General features: G+C 39.3%; 1 protein-coding gene across 1 annotated transcript in view; it reads left to right on the top strand.

Annotated features, from left to right (window-relative positions):
- The window catches only part of AHRR (aryl hydrocarbon receptor repressor), a gene marked incomplete at its 3' end in the record, with an annotated part of 81,712 nt that overhangs the window by 26,426 nt on the left and 38,168 nt on the right, over positions 1 to 17,118 (top strand). The window lies entirely within an intron of this gene.

The following is a 17,118-nucleotide window of genomic DNA, read 5'->3' as shown; positions in this document are numbered from 1 at the left end:
TTTTTTTTTTTTTTTTTTTGCTTTAACCAAAGAATAGCATCCTTTGGTTGCCTTCTTGCTTTTAAAATGCATTTTAGTATAAAAGAAATCCAGCTTGAAGAGACTTTGGCAGGCTGCAGGGCATTTTACGAGGCTGACATAAGATTACAAAGGGTGATATTACTGATGGCAGGAGCCTCCCGTTTCAGCTGTGGCAGGTGGTTGCCCAGCCTCCAGCATCCTGTAGTTGACAGTCTGCCTCTCTTTCTCTTTAAAGACATACCTGAGTGCTGTGGCCTCTTCCTCCAAGCCTGACTAGCGTTTCTCTTGCATTCACAAGCAATAATATCTCTTCATCTGCCTTTACTACTCTTCTGCCAGAGTTTCTAAGATCCATTGTCTCCTTTTTTTAAAGGGATGAGATGAAAGGAAAACAAGTAAAGCCAGGCTGCATTATGTTGAAATGTTCCGTGTTCTATGTTTTGAGAGATTTCATTTAATTTAATCCCCAAATTACCTAATTGAACACATAGTTTGTGTTCCCCTCCTTATTTTTAAATGTTTACATCATGAAACTAAGGTTACAGAAAGCATTGTTTATAGTAAAGGAAGGAAACTACATGCCATTTTAAGACAAGAGAGCAGGCTGGAGCTTCAGAAGGGTGAAGTGGAAGAGAGGTGAGCTGTGGAACCTGAGCTGTGTGAGGAATGGGTGCAAATGTTGGGGTAAGGGCAGAATCTGCCTCATGAACATCACGATCTACTTATGTGTAATTATGAAGAAAAAAGGCACAATCTGTTTGTTTGGGGTATTTTTTAAGCAAAACCTTTGGTAGCAAGTCACCTAAGAAAGCAAACAAACCTATTCATCTCAGCAGTTAAATCTTCGTTGTGATGAAAGAGGATAGAAAAGCAGAAATGGATTGTTTGTGGCTTTTTAAATCAAAGGATGGCACTAAATTGGGAGCTTATAAACATTCTGAGGACAGAGAACAGACCAGTGGCATACAGAGATGTTAGAAAATTGGATAAAAAAATGTATCTGGAAAAATGGCTTAGTAAATCTGTACTAATTCACTCAGGGAAAATTAATACAAAGAAACTCGTGCTCAATAGAAAAGACAAACCTAGAAAAGAGAACATAAAAACAATAATCAAAGGGGGACAGTGGTCAGCAAGTTGTTCCATGCCTGTAATACGATATGTTGACATAAACAAGAAAGCAAAGTGTGGATTTTGGTCTGTTTGCCCAGAGGCAGCATGTCACTACACAGGAAGATTATAATCCCTCTCTGCATGAGACCAGCATGACTCCATCTGGAATAGAGCTTTCTGTTGTGGGCATCTCCTGGTCACAAGGGCATTAGTACACATTAAAGGGTTTGGAATAAAATACAGGCAAGCAGTGACTAAAAAGTTGCATGGGCAAAAAAAAAAGAACAAAACCAAAACAAAAACAACAAACAAACAAACCCCCCAAAACCTAAACTTAGCTCAAATGTGTACAATTTATATTCTCCGGCTGTTTGTCTTCATAGGAGGAAAAGATGAGAAGGGAAGGAATTGCTCAGGATATTTTAGAGTGACACAATGGAGGAACCAAGGAAGATGATGCCCAATATGAGATTTGGCTTGAACATCAAGCAAAATGTATCTGTAATGAGTTCTGTTCAGTGATCTGATAGTCCTAAAGTGGATGCAGTGGAGATTCAGTACATTCAATTTTGTAGTGTGCGACAGAGAGTACTGTGCATCTTTTGTTTAAAAAAATGTTCTCTGAGTTTTGAGGAAGTTAATCTTAAATTTCAGGTTTTTAAAAGATACTTTTAAGAGTATTGTTTGCCATTCAAAAAATAAATGAGTAGTGCCACTTGACATGTAAGTTCATATGTGAGATTGCATGTTCAACACATAACAGGTCTGCAATTCCCATGCCAGTTACAGTGGCACACCTTCAACAGTGCCAGAGGTTTCTGGCACACTCACTTACCACTAGGTGTCCTTTTAGTAGCTACTCTGCCATAGTCAGTGTGCAGCACAAACGTATTTATGAAGATCAATAACTAACTGGAGGGAGTAGCCTCACCATATTGACTTCAAGTGTGAAAATGGTTTTGCAGAGAATTAGGTATTACTGCATAGAGAACATCCATCAGTCATTTATCCCCATTTCAGTGACCATTTAGTGACCCAAAGGGGTTAGCATCTTGAAGCATATGGCCAGTTCATCTTACTTGAGTTGTTTAAGCAAAGGCCTGGTTCCTTTTCCAAAATTTAGACCTGGTTGTTGGGACAGATATTCCTAGGATTCAGTTTAAGTCATTGTGGTGAATTCCCTCCCTCATTCTAAGAAATGTTTTCCTTTTGCTTCAGAACAAGTCTTCTGTCTACTTGATTGAGATTCTTCATGTCTCTGTTATCAGTTGGCAGAGGCTCTATTAATAGTCCTGTTCCCCCCAAGCTATAGGCATTTAGTCATTTTGCATTTTCCTGACAAGCGCTCCAAAACGGCTTGCGGCAATAACCTTCCAATCTCACCCAATCTCGTGTATGAAGCAGCTGGGTCTGAACCAGGGTTAGTTGATGACTGAGAGACATCAACTGCTACAGGAAACTGTCATTTGGCCCTGACTAAGATTTGCTTTGGGTGGGGCTCCTGTGAGCATGGAGTGACACTTAGTGTCTGTGACCACTTGAGTTTGCTGGCCCTATGTTTTGGACATGTTCCATCTTGGTTAATTGTAGTCTGTCTTCCTTTGCCACTCTTGACAATACATCCGTTAGTACTTCTAATTTCTCATTTTTTTCCACTGGTGGGGAAATGGTGGTCTTGCTCCACTTCAAAACCAACCCCATTTGGTTGGTTGTTTAACTTGTTCCCTTCTAGTACAGATGATGATTTAGTAAATAAATGTCAGAACTTTTAGCAGCTCAGGTCCTTTCTGAGAGAGCTAACTTAATGTTTCCCGGTCCCTGTAAGGAAACCTCCTACAACAATTTAAATAGACCAACACAGTTACAACTAGGGCTATATAGCTCCCCATCTTTCAGTTGTTAGTGTAACTAACCTTGTACCTACAGGCCACTCAAACTTTCCCTTCAACATCTCATTCATTAATGTTAGACCTTTTAGCCATAAGCATTCCTGATAAATGGTAGCTGATGTTGACTATGGTCAAGATGGGAAATGTAGAGACCTCAATATGGATAAATTTTTTTTCTAAATCCTTTACTACATAATTTATATAAAGCATAATTTAATTCAGTAGCTTGTTATTTTCCCCATCTGGACATTTTTTGCATGCACACGTATACATACTCAAAAACAGAGACGTGCATGCACACACAAAAGTGGCGTCTTCCTGACAAAATTATCCCTCACGTATTATTTTGCATCTCTGTGTTTATTGCAGACTTCAGTGCCTTCTCTGTATTTACTTCCTTCTAGACTTAATTTGATTTTGACAGCTAAAAATCTGATAGATTTATGGATGACTAACTATGGACTCTAGAGTCACAGATGAAGTCTGTGAATAAATATCTTAAAAGTTTCTGTAGGTTTTATGTTTAAACTGCAATCTAGATATTTGCAAAATTAGTGACAGTCAAGCATGGAGACATGTTGTTTGACCTGCCTTAGACTAAAGTTATATATGAATTGTAAACTGAATAACAGTACAGTTTGAGAAATTTGTCTACAAATGTTAGTTCATCCATTTCCATGTATAATTAAAAATTTTAGGAAACAAGTCTGTAGTGAACCTTCCTGACTAAAGAATGAGCTATGCTTTAACCTGAAGGTCATTATCTAATATTTTTGCAAATCTGCAACATGGCTGATTTAATACCTTCCTTTGCAACCCCTAAAATCCAAGCTGGAAGTCTTCTGCTTCAGTTTAAGCACGCTTTCTGCAGAAAAAACAATTGTTTCCATTTCTTGTGGCACCTCAGCTTTTACAGCCATGAAGGTGATCCCAGCAGGCAGAAGCAAAAGGAGGACATAAACACTGAACTTTTTTGTTTTCATTGTCTGTAGCTCCCCCTCCACTAAGTAGCAGAAAACCATTTTCCCAGCCTTGTATGGTTAAAGGGCTTCCCACATGATTTTCATAACCTTTCCTTCCTTGCTACATCTTATACTATACATTGGCTTTTCTGTTTCTCTTCTTATAATTTGTCCTTTATTTTATTCATTTTTAGTAAAGATTTTCTGTGAGATTCTTTGAGTCACTGAAGAACTCAAGATTTTGTTAAGGCATTCTTTTCTTACATTTCTCATTCTTCACTGCTCACTGAGACAATCTACACTTATCTCCTATATATTGATTTCTTGAAAAAACATCCAGCTTCTTTTTCCCTTAGATATGTGTCCTCTGAGATTTTTCCAGGTGTACTGAAGTCTCCCTCCTGTGGGTCCTCTGTCTTCCAATGTTGTGGCTTGGATGGCTGCTGCTGCAAGAACCATTGATTCCAGGATTTTCTGGTCACTTTCACCAAACTGCCCTATCTCCTTCTAACCCATTTCTCTCCTTCAATTAAACCTCTTAAACACACACACACACACACACACACACACACACACACACACGCGCACACACACACACGCACACATATGTATAAAATTTTTTAGGCTTTTTTAGGTGTTTTAGAATTTTTATTTTATCCTCTTTTCTGACAGGGTAGCACACACTGTGTGGTTTCTGTCTTTCTTCTGATTTAGCATTTATGTTAGTGGGTCATTTCCTTTTACTCGTCTATGTGTTTGGTGTGATCCAATTCCCATCAATGTTTGCCTTTAATGGAAATTGAATTTATCCCCTTTGAGAAGAAAACAACAAAGGATTCCTCCCAGCTGCCCTGATTTTCAGTATCCTCAATTACTTTCATTGTATTCCACCTTTGTTCTCCTCCTACAGTGTGCAATGGCTGTTAGTCTCCTAGTTCAAGCATACTACTGTGATCGAAATTCCTCAGGTTTGTTCATTAGACCCCTTAGGCTATTATTTATTGTAATATTTGAATATTAATGCTGCAGCCCCCACTGCAGACCTGTTTCTGGTGTGACATACATGACACTCCAGCAACACAGAAAATTAAGGTCTTGAAAGCTGAGCTGGGTAAGGCAGCACAGAGTGATCTTGCTTTTAGTGCACAATCTGCAGTGCATTGCTAATCAACAGTGCTGTAGGAGTGGTGCTTACCTGAACCAAAGCTCCTGGTCTGAGCATCCAAGGCTCCTCTGCACTGCATGTACTGTGGTTCTCAGCCATCCCTTTCTACTCCACCATCTCTTCCTAATAATTCTGTTTTCCCAGAGTTTTCTTTTCAAACTCTCAGTATTTTTTTTCCTGGATTGACAAATTCTGCTTTTATGGTATAAATATGTTTTTAGATTTTCCTTTACATAAGCATGGAAAATTTTTCAACAACATGATCCAACTGATTCTGAAACTAAGTTCATATGGTTGAGCTTACTATTATGGTTATGGCCTATACGGGATCTATTTCTGTGGGAAAAATTCATCTTTCATTTGTTAGCCAGTTTCAGTAGCCTGAAGCTTTCCCTTAAGTTTTAAACCATAGTCTTAGTGAATCACAGATTCACAGATGGGTTGAAGATGGAAGGAACCTCTGGAGGTCACCTGATCCAAGCCCTCTGATCAAGCTCAAGTTGGGTGACTAAGAACCAGTTCCCCAGCACCACGTCCAGATGGCTTTTGAGAACCTTTAGGGTGGGGAGTCCACAGTGTCCTTGGGCAACCTCAGCCAATGCTTGGTCACCCTTAGAGTGAAAATGTGTTTCCTGATGTTCAGAGAGAACCTCCTGTGTTTCACTTTGTACTCATTTACTCTGTCGCTGGGCACTTCTGAAAAGAACGTTGCTGTTCTTTCCACCCTTCCTTTAGGTATTTATACACTCTGATGAGATCCACCCTGAGCTTTCCCTTCTCCAGGCTGAACAGTTCCAGCTCTCTCACTCCCTCAGCCTTTCCTCATAGGAGAAATGCTTTAGTCTGTTCATCATTTCTGTGTCCTTTCATAGGACTCTCTCCAGGTCCTTTATAATGGATATATTTAGAACAGATGTAGGAAAAATAAAATAATAAAAAAACTGAAATACCAATAAATGTTATAAGAAAGATTTAGAAGAACAGCATAAAATGCCTGAATCAACAACAACGACAAGAAGGAGTAAATTATACTTCTTTGATTCCATCTCTTCATTCCCACCAATCTTTTCTTGGTATGACTTATATATTGATTTTCATTATGTAAATAGTTAGAGACTTTCAGATTATCCCCAAACCTTTTTTTTAAGAAACCTGTATTTTGAGACACAAAACAAGGATTCAAGTTGTGTTCCTCTGATTAGTTAGGGTTGAAGCTTATACCTGGAGTCAAGAATTCCCCAATGTATTTGAGGTTTTTAACAATTAGAAGTTTGGTTTTTAAAGATATGTTCTACTGAGTTAGAGCATTCCCAGTCCTGTCCTCTGAAACTGAATGTCTGAATGGTTTCTTTCTTGAAGGGAAATAAGGACTTTTCTTTTTGAACACATACAAAATATCTTTAGCATATGTATTGCTGTAGTCCACAATTGTAGCTTAATTAGACTGTAAGCATTTAGGTTGTTTGGGTTTCTTAGCACAGCATATTCAGTGGCTTGTACTGAGAAAAAACATTCATGGTCAAAGTGGGTAACAGGTAAAGTTACTCCCATGGCTGTATTGAATTGGCACATTCAAATTGCACCAATATTTGGAGTGTTTTGGCCAAAAATGGACTGTTCATGAAGGAAACATTTTCCACTCTCTACTGCTCTCTATTTTTGCTATCTTATTAGCAATACAGTAACTGAAAAAAGGAAAAACTGTTCTGCTGGATAAGTGGTATATAAGTAAATTGTTGAAGGAAGACCTACTGTCTGCAAATCATTGTCTAATCAAGTGCTAAAATACTACATCAGTGAAATTTTAGTATAAGTGTCAAGACTTTAGGCAGGATAGCTCCATTCATTCATCCCTGAAATCTGGCAGGACATCTTTCTAGAGAAGCCACTGCAAATTGAATCTCCTCCACATTACCCATTTTCAAACATTATTTTGTCTAGATTTTTTTATTATATTTAATTGCCATGAAGACCATTTTATTGGGACATATTGCTTATACTAATGGGTCACTATTTTCTCTTCCCCTTGTTTCCTGGGAACACCATTCATTCCATGTGACAAATAACTGAGGCTGTTTCATACTACAGGTCCTCTTGCATAACCTGGAGATCTCTCTGTCCTTGGAAGGCCTTTGCTGACTTTTGGAAGAGAACTGTGTCTGCTCTTGGTGTCTCGTTGTAAGAGGGTGTACCTCCTTGTTCTGGCTAGCTTTCTTTAGTTTTCTGCAAACAAGATGAGTTTTGTTGATTTACAAGCATTCACTTCAGAATGAACCTATATTCAGGAAGAACAAGACAATTTTAAATTGCTTGAATTCCCAAAATCTTTGAAGATCAAGGGAACCTGCCTGTGCAACACTGTTCAGTGTCATGTTCTGAGACTGGATCTGAATTCAATACCTTTTTTTTTTTTTTTTTTTTTTTTTTTGAGTAATGGTAAATGAAGGATCTTATTTCAGTTATAAATAACTTTCAGATATTTTCTGGTGATCCTTCGGTCCTTATGTCATGTGCTGTGGGTTGTTTATTTTACCAGAGCTATTACAAACTCAGAGCTGTTAGACTGATTTAAGCACCTGCATGAGAAAGGTTGGACTACACAGGTTTTAAGCTGTCTTTGGGAAACACACCATCATTAGGATTCTTCTTGCAGAATTTCCTCTTGTAATTCTGGATCTGTATCTCATACAACTTTTCGGTTGCTGGATGCCATCCAAATGAACATCCCTGTAGGCTTCAATGTTTCTCTTGATATTATCAAGACTGATTAGAAAACCAGGGAGCTGGAAATGACAAGTAACATGAGGGGAATCTTTGTTAGATTTCTCCTGAGGACATTTGGCACTGAGAGAGTTCCACTGCTTCTACCAGCAGTACAAGTACACTCAGGACCAGACACATGGTCAGCCATGCATACAATGCCTGGTTTTATAGGTGTTCCCACAAACCACAGCTTCTACATTGGTCCAGTGCTAGGGGAAGTCCCCAAAATACTTTAAGCCATTGAGTGTGCGTCTTCACCTTTCTACAGCGTGCTCAGTCATTCTTAACCATTTTGCTTTGGTAGGCTTTTGTGCTCACTGCTTATTAACTCACACTGTGCATCTCAAGCAACATAGATGTAAATTAATGTGGCAAGCATGTGTAAATAACTGTGGTAAGTACAAGTGGTAAGGAAAAATCTGGGTCCATCTAAACTAGGAGACTGATATACACACTGTCTTTTGTATTCAGTGATGTTCATCTTGCTTTTGCACTGTGCTTGCTTAATCTCTGCTCTGCAGCTAAGGCCCTTCTTGGCCCAGCCTGGTACCAGCTGTTGAAACACTCTCAAAGTCTGCCATGGCTCAAATTCCATTACCCTGTGCTATAAGTAATGAACTTTCATTGATCTAATTCTCTTGAGTTAAATTGTGTTTAGATCTTGGAGACTGAGGAAAAAACTGGAGTTTATTTCCACTGTAACCCATGTTTTCCTTGGATATGGAAACAAGACTGGTTTTCATCACAAGAAAAATGGCATTTTTACTTCAGAACTTGCTAGCAATTTCAGTGACTGTAGCAAATACTAGCAATATTTTTCTCCTTACCACTGACACACGGATGGGAGGTCCGAGAGCATTCCCCCAGGCATGAACTTTGGCTTGGTTTACACTTGTTCTCAGCTTCGTAAGTGATTACCATCTCTGAGAGGAAGCATTTATCTTTACTGTCAAGAAAATGATTTACTTTGTTTCTTATTTTAAACACAGATATGTTTTAAAGGAAAGACAATACCTCTTATCCAAAAGAACAGGGAATTTAGTTTGGCATATTGTAATTGCATAAGACTTTGAAGACAAAGAAGACAAATAGTTTTAGACTAGTGAATAGTGTGGGAGATTGTCCTCCTAGCTTCCCTTCTCACTTTCCTACTGCTGACTTTAGGGCTACAGCACACCGTAAAGCTCTGCAGAGAACTCTGATACAATGTGGACCACAAAAGCACAAAATCATTTAGTCTGGAAGGCCATCAGATCCAGCCTTTGACTGCTCCCCTTGCAGCAACACTTTGACTGATAACCAACTTGTCAACTAGACCATGGCACTAAGTTCAAGAAAAAAAGTCCAATTGTTTTTTGAACACCTCCAGGGTCTGTGACTCCACCACCTCCCACAGCAGTCCATTCCAATATTTAATGATCATCATTAATGATTTAATGATATTTAGTGAAGAAGTTCTTCTTAATGTCCAGCCTGAACCACCCTAAGTGAAGCTTAAGACAGTGTCCTCTCATCCTGTCACTGATTGCCTGGGAGAAGAGGCTGACCCCTACCTGCCTACACTCTCCTTTAGGTGGTTGTAAAGAGTGATAAGGTGCCCTCTGAGCCATATAAAATATGACCAGGGGGCTGGTTTCTGCAAAGCTTGCTTCACTTTGTTGTGTGATAGTCCTACAGTTTGGCTCAGTGGATCACTCTGAAGGTCTTATCTTCATTTAATTGTATTTAGTTTAGTGTCTTTTTCATTTTAATGGGAAGAAAATGGCATGTGACTAACACAGATGCTTCTCTTCTCTATCTAATGTAACAGTAACGTATTAGTCAGTGCTCTGAAAGTTCCCCACCATGAAATGAAATGCAAGTTTTTTAGATAAGGCACAGCAGGTTTCCCTTTATAAGTCCAATCTTAATTTTATTACACTTCTTGGTGCAATACTGTAGATAATATAACTGACAAATTTTCTAAAATCTTCACTCTACATGAAGTAGAAGCAGAATGCATATCAGCAAACTTAGATGCTCAGTAAGAGGAGCTACAAGCAGAGTTTAAAACTTCTTTTAAACAAGCTCTTACTTTTGTGAAAGTTTGATGCTATACAACAGTCTTGCCAAAGTACGTATCATATGAACTTACTGTGTCCCTAAAATCCTATTGAAATCACCTCAATGCATTCTCTTTATATCTTCATGGAATATATCAAGTTGAAGGTACATAAGAAGTAAATATTTGTTATTATAAGTAAATGTCCACTATTCCCATTTACCTCTGAACCTGCAATATGAGTTGGCTACTTACATATTGGAAACAGCTGAAAGAAGAGGACTGAAAACAAGCAAAGATCAGATCTAAATCAAAACACAACATATTTTAGGGTTGTTTTTTTTTTTTCTCCAGTCCATTGACAACTTCATAACCACTTTACTAATTACATATCTGCAAAACACATCAGCTTATATTAATCTTATATATTCCCCTGACTATTTCAATATCTGTGCAGAAAATGCTACCTTCTGCATTTTGGTATTATGTTATGTATCAGTGTCAGTGAAAACTTGTAACAAACCCTCTGTATTTTGTTCCAAATAATTTATTAAACCAATATTGTGCCATCAAATGACCCCTACAAACCTTGTATGGGAAAATGGCACAATGAATAATGCCTTATGAAAACATTTCTTGAGAGGATAAATTATTCAGCCTTAATAATGTATCTTGAGCTGGTGAATGTAAGGATTTATGTGGAGAATATTCTAATATGTTATTATAAGGAACATGACAGTACATGGAGAAAAATGAAATTGTGTTTCTTCTTTCCATGCTTTTTCTACACTGCAGCATATAGGAAAAGGCTGTATATCTCATAATAAGTAATATTTGTAAGAGGAAATTAGCAATGTTTGAAATTACTTTAATAATTCTTAAAGGTGCAGTCATGCCAGGTGCAGAATGCTCTCAAGTTACAGCGGGTTCAAGAGGCTCTGATTGTTTTCAGCACTTCTTCAGAGCCACCAGAACTGTATCACACCCTAGCAATATAGTTCTGTATGTCCCCCTAAAGGAAGAGCTCTTCTGAGCCAAACATACTCAGTAACACGCCAGGGATTCTGAAGGTATTGCACATTGCAACATACATTCTTAATTTTTATTGATGCTAGCAAGCAGTTTAAAAATATTTAATAAGTCTGGCAGTAAGTGCCATTTCAGAACAGTGATGCACCCTACATTTGTTGCTGCCAACTTACAGTTAGGAAAGCAAAGACAATGTCAGTTTGAAGGTAACTTTGCCATCATATCTTAAAAGTATCATGGTAGTAGCTGATAATGTCTTTAAAACCAGTAGGGTGGCTGAGATTGTCACCACTGTCAGCATGAGCTGGGAGGAGATGTCAGTTTCTGGACAGAAGACGTGCCCCTTGCAGCAACACTTAGTGCAGGGGCACTGAGTTCCAAGAGGTCATTTGGAAAAGAGGAGTTTATTTATCTTGTCTTTATCTTGTCAAGTCACAATCTCCACACAGGGGTGAGCTTGCTTACTTTAGATATTGTAGCCTCAGCAGATATTCTTCTTACTCTTTGAAGAGAATGTTCAGCTGGTAGAGTTTCTCCAGCCAGAGAAAAGCTGCAAACTACATTGTTGTGACTCTTCATCACTCTCTTGCCAAATGCCAATACAACAGCATGTGAAAAACATGTTGGGGAAGACTTTCAAGCTGTATATTCCTGTGCCCTGAATGGCCTGTATTGGAGACTGGGAAATGTAACAGAAAGTTTCCAAGAAAAGAGGACATCAAGAAACTTAATCTCCTTTCCGCCTGAGGCACCCTGCCAGGAAAGACCTACTGTAGGCAAAATTTGGGGGAAAAGCCTCTTCTCAGAAAACAACAAGTTTGTTTGGGAAGGAAACATAAAGACAACTGGTCATGTCCTTAATTCCTTATTATGTTTGGCTTAACCTTGGCATTAGTGGAGTAATACAAGCCAGGCTTTCAAAATCTGCCCCTGTGTTTCAAAAAACATATTGCCTGAATTAAATGTATTTTTCAGACTCATAGCAAAAATGCTATTGGAGAGGTTGAAGCCTGGGAAGTGTGAGGTCACACCATCACCACACCAATATTTAGGCTGGAGAACATTTTGTGCTAGGTAAATTGGGGATTGTCTAGCCATATTGTAGTCAGATTAGCAGCGGTGGAGGCTGATGGAGGGAATGAACACTCAAAAATTAACTTAGATCTATATGGAGATAATGGAATACATATGAACAATTTGGGGGATTTTATCAGTGTACTTTCATGTCAAGTTTTAATTAAATCTGCCAATTTTCTTTTTTCTTTATATTTTTGCTGTTTAACTTTGTGACTTCCCTTCCACCTCTTTTTTTCTAGCAGCCTTTTTAGTGACAATCCACCTAACTTCTTTGTAAAATTTTCTTTTTTGCATCTTCCTCCTCTGTAAATGTTCTTGTTTTCTCCATATAGGTTTTTTCCCATTGTCTTTTCCCATCTTTGCTACAACATTCTCCCTTTTTTTCTATATTCCTTGCTCCACTCCTAAAAACTTTTGGCTGCATCTGCTGTCTGCGATTCCAGAACTGGATCTCCATCTCTCCTCTCCAGCAGCAGACTGACTTTGGTGGGAAAGAAATTATTTTTTTAATTTTTTTTTTTTTTTCCCAACAAGACATTGTTCTCATCTCCTATTGGATGAAAGCAGGACCAGGCAAACCTCTTTTGCATTCTTCTCCATGAGGGCCTTTTGCCCTAAGAGATCTGGGTGTGGTGAGCTCAGATAGACTGCTGATGCTTTCATTGCATGGGCCACAGGGAGGGGATGTACCTTTCATTCCCTCCCCTGCAAACCGCCCTACCACAGCGTCAAGATGATGAGAATCACTGAAGCAGAGGGATGAGCCTTAGGGCAGGAGGGGGGGAATAAATAATGGCTTGTTGTCAACCCTCCCTTCTGCATTAGGCTGCCAGATGATTGCTTGTTCCTTGCTCCCACCCACACGCTTCATGCCACCACCAGCATTTTTGGTCCTTTGTGGCTGAGGTTGTGGGCTAGTCAGCTGATGAGTCAGCTCCTGTAACCAGTGCTTTTCCAGCTCCCCATGGCAGGGATAGCTTGGGCAGAAGAGTTTCAGCTGGCACTATCTACATGGAAGATGGGGGCTGCTTGGGCACATTAATTGATTTATTTAGAATTTCACCGTTCTGCAAATAAAGAGCAGGTTTCCAGGGGTGTGCAATTCATCTCCTCTTGTTCTCTTTGCATATGTCTGATGCAGGAAGTTTTGAAGCTACACCCTGTATACCATCTGTTAGTACGGGAGTGTGGAGTGAATGGGAAATTCAAACTTTGAATAGGTCAGGAAATTCAAAGTTTTGTTCTCACAGCAATTAACTGCATGTTGGTCTCAGATGGTTCTGTGGCTCATCGGGTTAATGTACAAAACGAATCTTGCGCCACCGCTGAGTTCCCGCGCCACAGCCGAACTTGGCACTGGGACCCGGTGGGAGAAGAAAGGATCAGAGCTTCAAAATACCTTTGTGCCTCCTCAAAGCTGGGCAGGCCTGGGCCTCTTTAGTGCTTCCCAGGGGTCAGAACACCCTCCGGGACTGGCGCATGCAGCCTCCCCCAGCTCATGGCAACTGGGGAACATCTGGCCAATGGAAAATACATCAGGCAGAAGAATGTTCCAGCTGCCCCATTCCCAGCCTGCCCCATCCTGCCTTGAATCCATCAACTCCCGGCTCTGTTGCCACGGCTGGAGCGCAATCATTAGGTACTCCAGCTCCTTCTCTCCTTCTCCACATCAAGCAAAGGCTATGCTGTGCTGGGACAGGCTATATGAACCACCACATCTAGAAGGCTCAGTCACAGACAGTGACTAAACAACTAAACAATTAGTTTTGAACTAATTTCTACAGCTGCACTATTTGCTGTCCTTCTCAGTCTGCCTAGTACGAGCATATTTCCAGGCATCATTCAGTGGTTCTGACCAAGCTACACCATGATTTACATTGCAGTAGCAAAACACTCTTTCCCTCCTCTTCCAGACAAAATCTGACCATTTTCAAGTATTTACAGTATGTTGGGGCAGAAGGAAGAGGGTGAGGGTAGAAGGGATTTTGTGAGTAATGCTTGCTGTAATTTTTATAACCGAGTTATTCAGAAAGCCTTAGGTTTGAATCTAATGACTGTAATTTGTCACAGTATTTAAACCTATTTCTAATGAAAGAATATCTCTTAGTAGCTATTTAAAGTCAATTTATTCATTAAAAAATGATTTATGGTACAGTAATCTGAAATGGTTTGATTTTGGATTATTAGTTGAGGTATCAGTGAACTCTATTAAATTTCTCTGGATAATTTTCAGATTAAATAAACTCCACAAAAGGACTAAAATAAATGTATGTATAGGCAGATTTGCAGCTAATCCAAATTACTGAATGGACGTTCTCTTATATACATAGGTGATGTACAGATCTTTCAACTATCAGGTGCAAGATACTAAAAGCTGTGGAGGGAGTGAGGAAAGCTTGCAGTTATTATTTGGAAATTGGCATATGAGAAGTCATTGTTTTTCCTGATTTCACGATACTAAATTACTGACTAATTCTCCCTCTAGAATTGCAGACCCAGTGGGACTCAGACACATGTATTAGCTGCCTGCTTGCATCTCCTTAGAAAATGGAGCAATTGACCACACTGTCTTTGAGTAGGAGAGGGCATAATCTTGAAAAAATATTAAAGATATTTTGCTTTCATGTAATAGGGGTTATAAAAAAACTCTCAGAAAGGCAAGACTTCTTTGGTACCAGCTCCGTGGCCAGACTGGCATGAAGAACAGAGCTGACCAGCAGTATTCTAGCAGCTGTTTACCCTCAAATTGCCATACATAAACTCATTCCTGCAGTTAGAAATTATTTCTTTGCCAACTGCCTCCAGAAGAAGAGTGTAATTTGTTTGTATAGGAAAGGTAGCCCAACAGCACTCTCACATATCTCTTTCCATAGCTAGAAAGGAAAAATTGCCATGTTAATTGAATACTTACATTAGTATCCAGTGCTGTTTTTCTCTAAATAAACTTCTTGTGTTTTAGTCAAAATTCATAAACAGGGGCAAAGTCTGTTTAGGCAAGAGTTGATCCTATATGTTTTTCATTTCCATGGGAAGTTGTTGCAGTGATAAGTGAATGGGCACAAATCAGTAACATAAGACTAAAGGTAACACCTTTGGAAGACTCAGAACTCTTTGAAAGTGTGACTTATCTTCACAAAAATGCCTGCAGCTTTGTCTGCACTAGTACTGTTACCCTTGAGGTCACTCTGGAGGCTGTCAATACCCTCCCTTTATAGACTGGTATTTCTGTCTCATCACCTCCACCAATATTTTGATTGAGCTGAGAAGCTGCAGTGATGCTTGGCACCTGAGGTTAAGCCTGCATCTGCAACGTGGGAGCACTGAGCTCTGACAGTGAGATCCACCAGCAGTAAAGTCACAATTCTCTGTCCAGTTTCCAACCTTCTCCATAAATATGGGCCAGACCTGGAGTAGAGATAAGGCAAATTTTGGGGTGTCATTAATTTCATCTCAAAGCTGGGATGTCATCTTTTTTGCCAATGGGAAACTGCAGTGCAGATGGGAGAGGACCTCTCCTACTGCTGGGTGAAGAGACACATCAAGGTCAAACCTAAAGTGTAAAAACCCCTCATTTTGAATGAAGCCAAACGTACTTAACAGCCTGTGGGTGCATCTCCAGAATCCCTGAAACTGTCTGTGGCATGTATGGGCACACCTCAACAAGCTTTCACCTGTTTAGTGTGTCTAATAATAGCAATGAACTTGCAGGACAGTGTTCAAACTGCATCCCACACTGTGAGTCCTCAACAGGCTTAGTGCTGTGCCCTCATTCCTATTGTTACTTTATTTAAGCTGGATTATAGAGCTGGTTTGGGCAAGCCTGTTTGTGCTGCCATTAAATGAAATCTGCACATTAATCCTCACAAAATATCAGTGAGCAATATAGCTACCATAATTTTTTTTTAATTGTAGGCTTCAAAATAATTAGCTTTTGAAAACTTTATTTCAGGTAATTAGTGCAAATAATTAATGATGAAACAACAACGGTTGCTTTCATAGCGTTAACTGCTTGTGAAAATAGGCCAAGCCTCCCCTCATTGGGTAGAGTTGACTTATCGTAAGAGGAAAAATATTTTTATTTTTTTATATTTTAATTTTTTTCTTTAAATTCCCTACTGCCTCTTATCACCCAAAGTCATTCCAGCTAACACCTGCATGTCCATGCATGTCTGCATAACAGATCACTATATTGGTCATTTTTTGGGATACTTGGATAAAATAAAGTAGACTTTTCTGACCTAGGAACGAGCTCTAACTAGAACTTGTTGTACTTTCATAGTATTCCTTCAGAATCAATTCATAAACCCGTTTCCTGGTTTACTATTTCCGTATCATTGTGCTTCTAGCAGTGCAGCAGGGCAACATTTAATTCAGGGCAATCATATTTGTTGTTTACTGAATCTAATGTTTGTTTGACTGCTTACCATGACTTTTAAATATCTTAATTAGCCTAATTCACAGTAGCACCTGTCCAGCGAACACAGATGTATAAGACAATAAAAAGGAACAGGCTAACTAAATATTTGCAAAAGGCGCATAATCATTTAAAAGAATTGCAGAGCTATTTAGCTTCAGTTTTTATTTCATTCTACTCAGGCAACATCTTTCCATTCAGATAAAACTTGAAGCTATATGTTTCTTCCCTGATCAAACTGAAATAAAATGACATATTTGGGGGAATCCCATAAGATAATATGCATGTGCCTTATATCTGTGAGGGTTGAGAGGATGAGCTGCCTCTTTAAAAAGCTTCCGTGAACCTGTATTGTTGTAGTAAGCTCTGGTAGGCGAGGGGTTGCGTGACTGCAGCAGACTCATTTGTGACCTCAGAAAAGTGGTTATGAAAGTGATCTCTTGATCAGAGGAATAGAGCTCTGCTGCCTGCCAGACCAGCAATGCAGAAATGAGCCTCCTCCCTGCAAATCTGCCCCGGCAGGAGAAAAAGCGTTCCTCTTTTGGATGCAGCGTAATGATTCCTGTGAAAAATTCTTGGGCTTAAAACAAAGTGTGCTCCAGAGTATACATTGCCTCCGGTTAAATTTCACATTTTAAAAATCG

Source organism: Zosterops lateralis (assembly GCF_965231275.1).
Source record: "Zosterops lateralis genome assembly, chromosome: 1".
In the NCBI taxonomy this organism is placed as follows: domain Eukaryota; kingdom Metazoa; phylum Chordata; class Aves; order Passeriformes; family Zosteropidae; genus Zosterops; species Zosterops lateralis.
Note: the sequence above shows the minus strand (reverse complement) of the source record. Positions and strands in the feature narration are given on the sequence as shown.